This window comes from Chelonia mydas, chromosome 1 (genome assembly GCF_015237465.2).
Source record: "Chelonia mydas isolate rCheMyd1 chromosome 1, rCheMyd1.pri.v2, whole genome shotgun sequence".
In the NCBI taxonomy this organism is placed as follows: Eukaryota; Metazoa; Chordata; order Testudines; family Cheloniidae; genus Chelonia; species Chelonia mydas.
Window position 1 is genome coordinate 264,614,322 of NC_057849.1, and position 14,546 is coordinate 264,628,867.

General features: G+C 36.8%; 1 long non-coding RNA gene across 6 annotated transcripts in view; it reads right to left on the bottom strand.

The window, feature by feature from the left end:
• LOC114021626 overlaps window positions 1–14,546 on the bottom strand; it is a 103,238-nt gene that overhangs the window by 56,312 nt on the left and 32,380 nt on the right. For all 6 annotated transcript variants that reach the window (XR_006290562.1, XR_006290557.1, XR_006290567.1 and 3 more), the window contains 3 exons: window positions 8,246–8,349; window positions 5,814–5,942; window positions 5,191–5,379 (listed from right to left, as the gene is read on the bottom strand). This is a non-coding gene — a long non-coding RNA (uncharacterized LOC114021626). The remainder of the gene's footprint in view (window positions 1–5,190; window positions 5,380–5,813; window positions 5,943–8,245; window positions 8,350–14,546) is intronic.

Here is a 14,546-nt window from a genome sequence, read left to right on the forward strand (position 1 = left end):
CTTCATGCAGATATGGGTGATACTGTCTAGCACCATCAGGCTATTTTTTTTTTTTTTTTTGTGGAAGATTACGTTTTGCTCCTGGCTTGAAGGAGGACCAGAAACAAACCTTATCTGTGGTCAGAGTCACAATGAGCATTCCTCAGCAACAGGTAGCACCAGTGGAGGACCAGACTGGTGGTACTCTGTATGATCATATCTAGATTTCAAGATAGGTGATTATCATTTATATTATTGCTTAGGTATTAAAATTTGTAGTTGAATAGGAAATAAATTACGGCAAGGTCCGTGTTCTAACTGTCAGTCTGAGACTGATGGTGGCCGTGACATTTTAATTTAGATTACAATGATAAAGTTAGACATAAGGTCAAGTGATTATCATACACATTAAAAATAAAAGGATAATAGCGAGAAATCCTCGCATAATAATCCCAATTAGAATAAGTAAATACAGAAAAATACCAGTAGGCAGTCACAGCAGAAAAAATAATTTAAATTTACTTAACAGAACGAGAAACCCCATCTTGACAGGTCTCAAAGCAGCAGCCGTGTTAGTCTGTATCAGCAAAAAGAACAGGAGTACTTGCGACACTTTAGAGACTAACACATTTATCTGAGCATAAGCTTTCATGAGCTACAGCTCACTTCATCGGATGCATCCCGATGAAGTGAGCTGTAGCTCACGAAAGCTTATGCTCAAATAAATTTGTTAGTCTCTAAGGTGCCACAAGTACTCCCCATCCTGAAACTGGCACAACCATATTTTCTTATTGGAAATCTGAATGTAAAGGTGTAACTGTCTGTGGACAAGTGATTAGAATTGTTCCTCATGAGCCTGGCTCCCTCATGAGTGAGAGGTAAAGAGCTCCCCATCCCCTGAGCATAATTTAGAACCCAACTAAATAAATACACACACACGAGAGAGAGAATGAGCATTAAGTAAGTCACTGGAAAATATTCAAGTATGAAGTATGATGAGGAGAAGGCATGAGGGCAATTATGAATCTTGTCAAATTATAAGTTTAGAGGAGCAAAATAACAGGCAAATAATTTTTCCTTGTCTAAAGATAAAATATTCCGGTTCTTGGAGAGAAGATTAAGAAGTATGAAGGACAGTCTCCACAAACAAATTCTCTAAACTAGAAAGACACTAATTTCTAGGCTGTTTCATATTTCCAGTTGAATGCTGAAATCCCTTCCACAGACAATATATGGGAGAGTTAGGGAAAAACCGAATAGATGGTGAATCACAGGCAGCCAAACCAGGACCATTAAGATAAAGAGAAGTATCCATATGAATATATTATGCATGGCAAGCTAGATAAATAAAAGGATACAGTCTTCTTTACATTAGTACCAAGTCATTTGCGCCAAACATTAACAGGAAATCCCATAGACTTGTTCTTACTAGTTACCATGAAAGCGGGCAGACTCGGCCCAGAATAATAAGAGAAGATCCTCAAACTAGGACATTGACCTAATATAGCATATAGGTCAAGTCCCACACAGACATTCAATTGGAACACTGTTTTCAAAATTACAGCAATCCTCAGCTATCCACAGGGAACTGAGTGTGCAATGGAGAGTTTGTTTTCCCAAGGTAATGACAAACTCTTCAGCTGAAGAAAATCAACACCAGATTTGATTGCACCTGCAATAATACATAAACAAATAGTTGGAAGTATTGAAAATATCCTCACCAAGTACCTCTAGGTTTCCATTTGACTTCTTTACATCTCAATGAATTAAGTCAGATCTAAATGCTGACCATGCAAGCCTTCCACGTCCAAGCTAAAATTCATTGGCAAGGTCTTCAAGCTGCAGGCTTGTCAGGCTACAGCACTGTGAAAACCGATCAGTTAGTTTTTCAGAAGTGTTTTTTTATGATAATTACAGTGCCTGTGGAACATCTGTCAATGGAAACAAAAACCTGTCCTCAATCTGTCTCAATCAGTGCACTTACTTTGAAAGGGGGTGAAGCTAGGTTAATCCAAACTGCCTTTTGCTTGGTGACTATTTTCAACTCATCCCATTGTGAGGAAATCTCTGGATATTTCATAAATAAAACAAAGTGGATATATGGTCAAGCTTGTTACGTCCATCGATGCAGGAAGGGACAAATGATAAATTCTCTCTGGTTGAATTTAAGTCAGTGATGTTCATTGAGGCATTGTCACAAGTCTTCCATTCCACAACCTCCCTTTGGAACCAGTGTCCTTCCTGGTTTCTGGTCAGTGAGGAAAGAACTTGGCCCATCACTAGTCAAGACTGTCAATTCCTTCCTAAGGGAGGGTAGGGCATCGTCTTTTCTTATGGAAGTTGTTATATGACCTTTGCTCAAGAAACCATCACTTCATGCTGGCAATCTGGCCAACAACATTCCACTATCTAATCTTCTATTTTTGTTTAAGACTACAGAGAAAATTGTGGTGAGATAACTCTTAGAGCCTTTAGATGCCTCACATGACCCCTTGTCATTCTGAGTACAGACTGGAATAAGAGGACAGAAACTGAGGTGTGGTGTAAATGAAAGATCCTGCAGCCTGGGTAAGGATGAAGATTGGGGTGTCCACGCTGCTATTTTTAGATCCATTAGATGCACATAATAGCAATGATCACAAAGTTCTGATAACTCACATGAAAAGCGTACCAAGTGTGGACACAACTGCTCTGGGACAGCTCAGTTTCTTCCTGGTAGTTTTTCCAGACCTTGTGCAATTGCTCTTCATCTTTAGGAGAACTATCATCTGGATTTTCACAGCATTTCATCTTGTCTCCCCTGTTGAAAGGGTGAGTGAGGAGGTATGGGCTGCAGAGTTATCAGTATGGTGATGATGTCAAAGTGTATCAATCTCACCTAACCAAGACACTGCTGTTGAATGTCTGGTCCAGTGTTTGGTTGAGATCAGGAAATGGATGAAACTGCTGGTTGAAATCATTGGCAACTGGCTGAAACTCAATCCAGATAAGACTGGTCATGGTAAAGTAATGCTGGTAACTTGAGGGAAGCAACCAGTAGATATGGCAAAGATACCTTCCATATTATACTGAGGATGTTTGCCTACTTTATATTGAGGATGTGTCTCAGCCATTTGTTAACAGAACTCATAAACTGGTGGGATTGTTAGACTTCAAAATGCTGCTAGATTAACATACAGCAGCAGTTTCAAGAATGACCATTTTTCATCATCACTTGACCAGGAGAATATGACTTCTTTCAGATATAGATCCTTGCTACTCTGATGCATGTCTTTGTCACCTGGAGATTAGACCACTGCAATGTGCTCTTCTTCCAACTTTATCTTAAATCAACACAGAAACTGAAACTAGCGTGGAATGTGGCAACCTGCTTATTACGTGATGTAATTCTCTGAATTGGCTATCTGTTGGTTTCTAGGTGGATTTTTAACGCATTGCCTTGGATTTATAAAATCCTAAATGACTTGCAACCTGCCTACTAACACGCCCAAATTTCACCTACTGTACTGGACCCTTTCTAAATTATCAAAAAAAAACCTGAGGAGTACTTGTGGCACCTTAGAGACTAACAAATTTATTTGGGCATAAGCTTTCATGGGCTAAAACCCACTTCATCGAATGCATGCAGTGGAAAATACAGTAGGAAGATATATAGAGACAGAGAACATGAAAAAATGGGTGTTGCCATACCAACTGTATTCAACTGTAATCAATTAAGGTGGGCTGTTATCAGCAGGAGGAAAAAAAACTTTTGTAGTGATAATCAGGATGACCCATTTCAAACGGTGGACAAGAAGGTGTGAGTAACTGTAGGGGAAAAATTAGCATGGGGAAATAGTTTTTACTTTGTGTAATGACCCATCCACTCCCAGTCTTTATTCAAGCCTAATTTAATGGTGTCTAGTTTGCAAATTAATTCCAATTCTGCAGTTTCTCGTTGGAGTCTGTTTTTGAAGTTTTTGTTGTTGGAGAATTGTGACTTTTAGGTCTGAAACTGAGTGACCAAGGAAGTTGAACCTTCAACCTCCCTCATTTTTTTTTTGCTGATACAGAATAACACATTTACCACTCTGAAACCTTTCTAAATTATGTTGTTTCTGCAACTAAAGCTGTGTCTCAATATCCTGATTACCAGTAATTATAGACTGAGTGGTAAAAATAAATGTTGTACAATCATGGCCCTTCTTGGAAACTCCCCAAAACCTCAGTGATTTAAAAATGTGTCATTTAAAAACAATGTTGTGATTCATTTCAATATTACATGATTACACTGAATAAAAGATATATATTTTTTCTTAAAGTGCACTTTTTACCTAATTACCTAAGACATTATGATCATAGCCCAGAAATTTCAATAAACTGCATTCTATTACTATTAGACAACATACTAGTAACACAATATGAAGATTTGCCATGTTAATATTTCTGAACAATATTAGTGCCATATAATGTTAAACAGTAAATATGAAGACAATGTACTATAGTTCAAAAATAATCACTCCCATTTGAGAGATGTGTTAGTGAAAATAGATTGCTTGTAAGCGAGAGTTAGAAGGGTAAAAATATTGAGGCCTAGGGATTCTCATTTGCTTTATATCTTGCACACATTAGGGCTCCTTGCTCCACTGCCTGTTAAATATTACTGGACAAATTTGCTAGCCTTTATTCTCAGGCTTGGCCACTACAGATTTAAATGCTAATTCAATAAATAGACAGCCTGACATTATAATCTAGGTACATTTACATGATGTTTTGATGTTAACTTTAAAACACCTCCACATATGTCATTGTCAGGCATATAGTATATGTATACTTATCAGTTTCATATTTAATTCACTATCCATTCTTCTGTTTATAGCTATTGATTAGTAGTGATTTTTTCACAAGAATAATGGTAATCTTGCTTGATGTTTCCTCTAAACAATTTTATCTTACACTGTTTTTCACTTGAGTGACATAGAACATTATGTACAGCATCATGCATTGTGCGCTACTAGTCAAAGCTGCAGAGTAAGCCTATGCGAATGTAATACAAAACAGAAATATGAATGAGATAATGTATTCATATGACATGGAACACTTCCAGTCATTTTTCACTGCAGAGCTGCTGTATGCATTTCATAGTCCACACTTTACAGTTGCCTGTGGAAATATGGAAATGCAAAACTAGCTGAAAAAATAAATAAAATAAAACTGCTTCCTAAGTCTCACCTTATCGTCCTGAGGCATCAGGGATTCTGTGTTGTCTCTGTTTTTATTAATAATGCAACAATAGTCTTTCAACCATTCTTCCTGCAGGATAAATGCTCTTTTTTGGCAACTAAAGACATGTGATTAACTAGCTCATAGGCTAAAACCTGACAGAGGTTCTCAATATCTACCAGTCTATCCATCTGGTACCTAGAGGAGAAGAAATAAATGGGTTATGTATTTATTCAAAGGGGACTTTTATATCCTCCCACAAAGTCATTACATTAGAAATATGAACTTTGCTCTCTTGCTCATAATATAACGAAACCATTCTGTTACTAATTTAATTCCTATTTAGCTTCAATAAGACAATTTTTTATACCTGGAGCTGCAAACTAACTAGAATGCTCAACGGGAGAACAAGACTTTACTGACATACTTGCATTAAAATAGACAGCATGTGCATCTCTTGAGAGTAGAAAAGCACTTTGTGCTTAATATGCACACCTTTTGCTATTCCTTATATTGTTTTCTGAAGAAAAACATTTTGACACTCCCACTTTTTTCATTAAAATTTATAATTTGAATAAAGGAGCATTATATCTTTTCATCTGTATGTAACTGAACCTAAATCGGTCTCTTACCTTGTAGGGAAATTGCACAGCTTCATGGATATAACAGGATGAGTGATGTATAAAATGTTCTTCAACTAACTGTGCATGATTTACTCTTAAATGCCAGGAAAACTTCTCTCTATTAGCATTTTCAGAAAGCTAAAAAAAGATGATGATATATTCAGTATAATACCCAATTATATTACTAGAAAACCAGAGAAAAAATTAGAGTTGTCAAGCGATTCAAAAAATTAATTGCAATTAATCGCACTGTTAAACAATAATAGAATACCATTTATTTAAATATTTTTGGATGTTTTCTACATTTTCAAATATATTGATTTCAATTACAACACAGAAAACAAAGTGTACAGTGCTCATTTTATATTTATTTTTGATCACAAGTATTTGCACTGTAAAAACAACAGAAATTACCATTAACCCAATATCAGTACTGTAGTGCAATCTCTTTATCATGAACTTACAAATGTAGAATTATGTACAAAAAATAACTGCATTCAAAGATAAAACAATGTAAAACTTTAGAGCCTACAAGTCCACTTGGTCCTACTTCAGCCAATCGCTCAGACAAACACATTTAGTTACATTTGCAGGAGATAATGTTGCCGGCTTCTTGGTTACAACGTCACCTGAAAGTGAGAACAGGTGTTCTTATGGCACTGGTGTCACAAGATATTTACATGCCAGATGCGCTAAAGATTCATATGTCCCTTCATGCTTCAACCACCATTCCAGAGGACATGAATCCATGCTGGTGATGGGTTCAGTTCAATAACGATCCAAAGCAGAGAGGACGAATGCATGTTCATTTTCATCATCATGAGTCGGATGCCACCAGCAGAAGGCTGATTTTCTTTTTTGGTGGTTTGGGTTCTGTAGTTTCCGCATCAGATTCTTAAACCATGGGTCGAGAGCTGTAGCTATTTTTAGAAATATCACACTGGTACCTTCTTTGCATTTTGTCAAATCTGCAGTGACAGTGTTCATAAATCAAACGTGTGCTGGGTCATCATCTGAGACTGCTAATAACATGAAATATATGGCAGAATGCGAGTAAAACAGAACAGGAGACATACAATTCTCCACCAAGGAGTTCAGTCACAAATTTAATTAACGCACTATTTTTTTTAATGAACATCATCAGCATGGAAGCATGTCCTCCGGAATGCTTGCTGAAGCATGAAGGGGCATATGAATGTTTAGCATATCTGTCACGTAAATACCTTGCAATGCTGGCTACAAAAGTGTCATGTGAATGCCTGTTCTCACTTTCAGGTGACATTGTAAATAAGAAGTAGGCAGCAGTATCTCCCATAAATGTAAACAATCTTGTCTGTCTTAGCAATTGGCTGAACAAGAAGTAGGACTGAGTGGACTTGTAGGCTCTAAACATTTACATTGTTTTGTAAATCTACATTTGTAAGTTAAACTTTCACAATGGAGATTGCACTACAATACTTGTATGAGGTGAACTGAAAAATACTATTTCTTTTGTTTATCATTTTTACAGTGCAAATATTTGTAATAAAAACTAATATAAAGTAAGTACTGTACACTTTGTAGTCTGTGTTGTAATAGAAATCAATACATTTGAAAATGTAGAAAAACATCCAAAAATATGTAATAAATTTCAATTGGCATTCTATTGTTTAACAGTGTGATTAAATTTTTTAAATTGCAGTTAATATTTTTGAGTTAATCGCGTGAGTTAACTGTGATTCATCAACAGCCTTAAAAAATATAAAACTTATGCAGAAATTACATATTCTATACCAAATTATTTTTTATGAGGAATGGGAGAATTATTGGAAAAAAATTGAAACACCTCCAATAATCTTAAAAAAAACCCTAATTGGTACAAAATGTGTACAAGTTTTCAGTCCCATTTTGCTTTCACTAAATGCATTATAATCAGACCTGGGCAAAGGTTTTTAGAGGACTAGTTTATTTGCCAAAAATGTGGTTTCAAGTTGACTGAAACTATTCACAAATTCAGGCTAAATTTGCTGAATAGTTTCAGCCAAAAAAATGATTTTTTTAAAAAGTCTAAATATTTCATTTTTAACGTGTTCAAAACAAAATGTTTTGACTTTTCATTTAGTAATGATATTTTGTTTAGAAATTTATGTAGATTTATTTAAACAAACAAACAAAACAAAAAGGGTAAAAGTATCCAAAAAGTAGATAAAATAAAGAAACATTATAAAATTCATTTCAGATCAAATTAAAGGGATTTTTTTGTTTAATTTTTTTAGTTTGGTTACCAAACTGAAAAAACAATTATCCACTCAGCGTTAATTATAGTGTGACCAACTTACAAGAACAAAGTAAAGGAATTGTACTATTTCAAGCAAACCTGCTCACTATTTCTAATAAACTTAAATTGTAATTTGTATTTTATTTCTTCAGGCATGAAAAGGATCAACATTTTCTTTACTTACCTTTGGAGGTATTTCAATGCACAGCCTCTTTTGTTCTCCGAGACCTATGTGATGTAGTCCAATATTCATTTCTTTATTGTACCTGCATAAACATCCTGTACTTCCTATGCAACAACATACAGCAACAAAGAACATGCAGTCATTAAAAGCATTAAATAAATGTCACTTACTATATCACAAAATAACGTGTGTATTAACCTTTCAGAATTTGTTGACAATAAATGATGGAACACAATCTTTGTTGTTTAAGTTCTTTTATTCAAAACTTTGAATATGAGGCCAAAGCATAACAACTCAGGCTTAGTTTTAAGCAAACATCTCATGTGTTTCTATATTAGCTCAGATTATCTCATTTATCATAATTCTCTAAGTCTGTCATCTCAGATTGTATCACACAATTGGACTGATAACCACTTGCTTAGTGTTCAAAGAACTGATACATCATCAGCTCAGTGTAAACCTTTTAGTGTATTAGGAACACAAAAGAAATTTAGATGAAAAGTAAAACACTGAAATCTAACTTTATCCTCAAGACAAGGAGACACTGTTCGAAAATGAATATATTTACATTCAAGGGAATATCACGCTTCTTTTCTTGATTCTTCAAGAGCACCTTATGCACAGGGGAAAAGAAAAGCCTAATAATACAATGCTGCTGCCCATTCATGCTAATCTTGTTATTCTAAAAAATTTGGAAACTACTAATGGGGAATGGACAGCTTAGAGAAGAGGTAATGGGATTTAGGTCTTGATCCGACAAGCATTCCTTTGAGGTGCCCAGTTCTCACAACTCCTGCTGATTTAAATGAAAGCAAAGTGGACTCAGCACTTAACAAAGTTGAGCCCTCATAGCTTTTTACTTCTAGACTCCAGGTTAGAATGAAGTCAAGACCAGTGGTGACCAAAATATTTTACTATTTGATGGGGCTGTGCAGTGAAAAACCAGTTGGATGCCTTGATCCATTGTCACTGAACATGTGTCTCCACCACAAAATTGGTGTTGATTGTCACCCTTGTAGAGATTTTTAGAAAGGAACTGGAAGAGAATCGACATGGAGGTCTCTCCCACTCTAATGCTGGTCCTATATCAAATCTGAGGTTCACTGGCAAAGTACAGTAGGGAAGCTTGCCAATTTCCTTTCTGTGATTCACATCTTCTGTGGATGGGGGACATCACTCTCTCGAGTTGCTAAGTAGACACTTTAAATTAATACTAAATTCACATGTAAAAATCATAAAAAACAATTAAAGGGAAATATGTGCTCAGGTTTTTCCTCTATGAAAGGCAACAAACAAGGATCAGAGTGGTAGCCGTTTTAGTCTGTATCAGCAAAAACAACGGGGAGTCCTTATGGCACCTTAGAGAGTTACTTATAGAAGAGCCACAGTCAACCTGAAAATCCTGGGTGTGATTTACAAAAGTGCTTATTACTGACCTTTCTCTCCTCCCATTAAAGTCAATGGTAAAACGCTCATTGACTTCAATGGGAGCAGAGTTAGGCCAACACAAAGCATGCTTCTGAAAATCCCACCCAAGATTTTCTGCTGAAAATGTTGTACCCAGCGTTGCAGAGACTCACAATATTATGCTGAATCTTGTGATATTTGGCATTTTTCTCAAACATGCAGGCAAATAAATTTGGTGTTGCTTTTGTTATGTTTTTTAAATTTCATCTCAAAAGTTTTTTGAGGCTTGACTCATGATTTGGGTTTAGCAATGGTCTGTAGCTATTACTGACATGAGTGGCCTCTGTGATTGTTGCAAGTGAAACAATATTTTCTCTACTTTTCCAGGTTGTTTACTTTGACATATGGTCCTGGCCACTGTTCTCTTGTTGGTGCTTACCCCTCCAGTCACAAGTGCCCCCAACAGGGCACTGACCAACAAGGGCAGCAGCGAAGCTGAAAGGGAAACTGAAACGAAGGGAGCAACAGACAGATGCGTACAAAGAGAGAGTAGGGTGAAATGGATCTGAGCATTTTGGTGTTGCTCTTGGGCCCACCCAAGACACGTCTAGTTCTAAACATCTACCCTGAGCAGAAGAAAACCTTATACATTAAAGGGTTTATTAAATATTTCAGGACATATTAATTAACATGTGCTCTGTCAGAAAACTTCACATTTCAAAAACTTCAGGTTAACAATGTTCCTTTAAACTCAGTGTTTTCAGAGAGGGTTAAGCTATGACCATTATTGAATATAATGGTACATTTCTCAATGGCAATAGTCATTAGAATACTTCCCCCACTGTACTTGTCAAACATTAGTGTAAAACCAATAATGAGTCATCTTCCCATCATTTTTCAGACACCTGTGTTAAATCCTGAAGGGATTTGTTCCAATTGGTGTAGTGTTCTAATGGGAAGTCTGAATAGTTTCCCTGCAGCCATTCTGCACTAAGCAGACTCACTACAGAAGGGTCGATGGATTGTTCAATAAGCCTGTAGTATCTGCAGAATGAAAATGCAGTGTGAGAGAAAGATGATTTCTGGTAACTTTGCAGCTCTGTCAGCAAATCCTGAGAGAGAGAAAGCATAAAGGTTGTTTTCTGCAATATATGTGACATCCTAGTTTGAAATGACACAGCTCATGTTATTCTGTGACAAGCCCTGTATTAAGACATGACAGATAATAAACCCATAAGAACAGCTAACCTGCCAAATACAGATCCACAGATTAATAGATTCCAAGGCCAGAAGGGACCTCAGTGATAATGTCACCTGACCTGTATAACACAGGCCACAGAACTTTCCCAAAATAATTCCTAGAGCAGATCTTCCAGAAAAACATTCAGTCTTGATTTAAAAATGGTCAGTGATGGAAAATCCACCATGATGCTTGGTAAATTATTCCAATGATTAATTACTCTCTCCATTTAAAATTTACACCTTATTTCCAGTCTGATTTTGTGTAGTTTAAAAGTGTCCAGCCATTGGATTGTTATGCGCTTCTTTACTAGACTGAAGTGCCCATTATTAAATATATGTTCCCCATGTAGGTATTTACCGACTGTAATCAGTCCTTCTCTTAACCTTCTCTTTGTTAAACTAAATAGATTGAACTCCTTAGGTCTCTCACAAGAAGACATGTTTTATAATCTATTATTCATTCTCATAGCTCTTCTCTGAATCCTCTCCAATTTATCAACTTCCTTCTTGAATTGTGGGCATGAGAACTGGACATAGTATTCCAGCGGCAGCCACAGGAATGCCAAATAGATAAAATAACCTCTCTACTCCTACCTGAGATTCCCCTGTTTATGCATCCAAGGATCTCATTAGCCCTTTTGGCTCTTTTAGTTAGATATTAAAAACAGCATCACAATGGGACCTCATGTTCAGCTGATTATCCCCCATAACTCCTACTTCTTTTTCAGTCACTATTTCACACGATAGATTTTCCCATCTTGTAAGTATCACATACATTTTTTTGTTCCTAGATGTATAGATTTACATTTAGGTGTATTAAAATGCATATTGTTTGCATGCACCCAGTTTACCATGCGATTTAGGTTACTCTGTATTAGCAACCTGCCCTCTTAATTATTTACCGCACCCCCAATTTCTGTGTCATCCACTAACTATCAGTGATGATTTCATGTTTTCTTCCTCATCATTGATAAAAATGTTAAATAGCATAGGGCCAAGAACAGACCCCTGCAGGACCCAGAAGAAAAACATCCACTCAACAATGACCCCCAGTTTACAATTATATTTTGAGACCTATCAGTTAGCCTGCTTGCAAACCATTTAATGGGTGCCATTTTAATTTTTATATTGTGAGTTGAGCTCATGATAAAGCTTTGACTTGATATTTTCTTGCTTAACTATTGCCAGAGCGAGTGTTGCTTCATTTCAAATGATAAATTACGTCATACTTCCCTTTATCATCAAATTAAGTCTTGAACACTCTACAAGTTTCAAAATGCTAAGCAGTTTACCCTATGATGAAACTCTGCAGAAACATTCTGATGTCATCATAGGAGTCACAATTATGAAAGAATATTAGTTAACTGTAATTGTTGTTCTCTGAGAAAATGCATCATAAAAGATCACTCTCTCCGGCCTCCACATCCCTACAACAAGGCCAAGGTGGGAACTCCATAAGCTCAACATTCTGAAGCTCTGGTCCCACAAAGGGCATGCTTTGCCAGCCACTGCAATGGAAGGCATTCGCTCCCTCGTACTTTAGTCATCAGTTCCTTTTAAAGCAAGATGTGAAGTTACTCACACAGGTATTAAAGGGATTTGAATTATAAAGATAAAACAGGCTATCAAAGCACCAGCTCTCTTCTGGAAGGAGTAGTTGAATGCTGATCTGTTATGATGTTCAGAGGAGAATTATTATAGGGAAGTCATCCTCCCTTACAAATACCCTATAAAATAGATTCATACTCCTGAAGATTTAAGGGCTCTGGAATGAGTATGAATGAAAGGTCAGCAAAAGGCAGTGGAAGGTAAAATCACGTGAACGCTGCCTTTTTTCATCGTTTTATAAATTTAAGAGTTGTTGCTCTTTAAACAGTTCCCACAACAATCAGAAAAAAATAAACAAAGAAACAACCTAAAAAAAGAGAGAGTTTGTGTAACCTTGATCCTGGACCCTGTCTGGAAAGAGGTTCTGTGATACACCAAACCTCAACTCCTATCTCCATAAACAGCATGGCTAAGGAGTAAACTTTACTTCCTCAAAACAGAAAATGGAAGAATCTAAATCAGATAGGATCAGGGCTAAAAGATTTAACTCCCTTTAGATCCATGAGAGGTCCCCACGACAAAAAACGGACAATTTGCTGGAGCACCTGGAAAAGACAGAAGATTTCCAAGCCACAGATGGGGAAAAAGGAGATTGTTACCACAGCTCCTAGCCTAGCTGTAATGTTTAAATTGATTGGGAGAGCTGTCATGCAGTTGTACTTCAATGTTACAATACCAAATAGTTTGTGAACCTTCTCCCAGCTAAACAAGGCAGAAAAGTTCATAGCTTGGGTCAATCAGACCCCCAACTTCCTAAAGTGCTTATCATTATAGGAGGTGATAAGGAGGGAAATTACCACTGAGCTATCCTACATTTTAGACAGGGTAGTCACTGCCTCTGTGATCTACCCTCTCTCCTCTACATTAGACCCAGAGAAGTTATCCCTGACAGGGACACATTTTTTTTGGAAAGGATAGCACATTATATTAAATTTTTTTTATCCTGGGGAGAAAGGGAGAGGGAATTATTGCGGTATCTAACAGTGTGTCTTGATAGTTCTATAGACCCACCTTGTCAGTAGATGCTGGAACTTTGCAGAGAAATGCTAATTGAGTCTATTGACTCACGGTGGCAGGTGTAGCTACTTGCAGCCCTGGCTATAAGGGAAGAGCAGAGGAATGTAGGGTCTGGGACTAAGCAATCTTCATGGAGGAACGGTAGGAACAGCCAAGTCTAGGGACATGGCTAGGGTTGGAGTTTACATTGTTAATAAAAGCCAAATGAGGAAGCCAGGAAGAGACTGAGTTTTGAACATGGGTGTTTTGGAGCAAGCATGGAGTGAAAGGTACCTGACCACAAAGTCACTGGTATTTCCATTTCCTTAAATGTTGATCGTCATCTTAGATTTGATTAATGCTCATAATGTCTCATTCATACAGCATCTTTCAAGCTGGAGGATCACAAAGCACCACATAAACTATAGCATATAGGAAGCACTTGAATGCTGAAATGCAACCGTGTTTGGGGTGGTTGATGGCAGCCAGCTGGCTAGCTTGCAAACATATTATGCAAGAGGCAAACTTCTACTGTTTTGAAAAGGGCCATGGAGTTCTTTCATGTCCACAAATACCAGCCAGGACCTTGGTTTACAAAGGCCTTACCCCGATGCCCATCACAAAGAAAGTTTAATAGAGCTCATATTACACTCCATGGAATGATGAAAGAGTGAATGGTCCCTTCTGGGATTCAAACTCATGGTTGCAGGGAATTTAGGTAGTTCAAAAGTAATTCTTAGACCACTAAGCATTTCCCTCCAATATTAACTGATGAATAATCAACGTTATGCTGAAATGCCAGTATCCTAGCAGCTACTTCTAAAGAAATGTACTCATTGGAATAAACTATAAAAGAATTTAAAGAATCATTATACACTAAATATAGAACAGATATTATGTAAATAAAGCACAGAATATTCAATCAATTGGAAAATAATTAGCACTTATACATTTTAGCTTTATATCTTCAAAGTGCTATATAAACATTAGCTAATTAATCCTCACAACACCCCTGTGAGCTGGGAAGCTTTTACTATCTACATCTTAC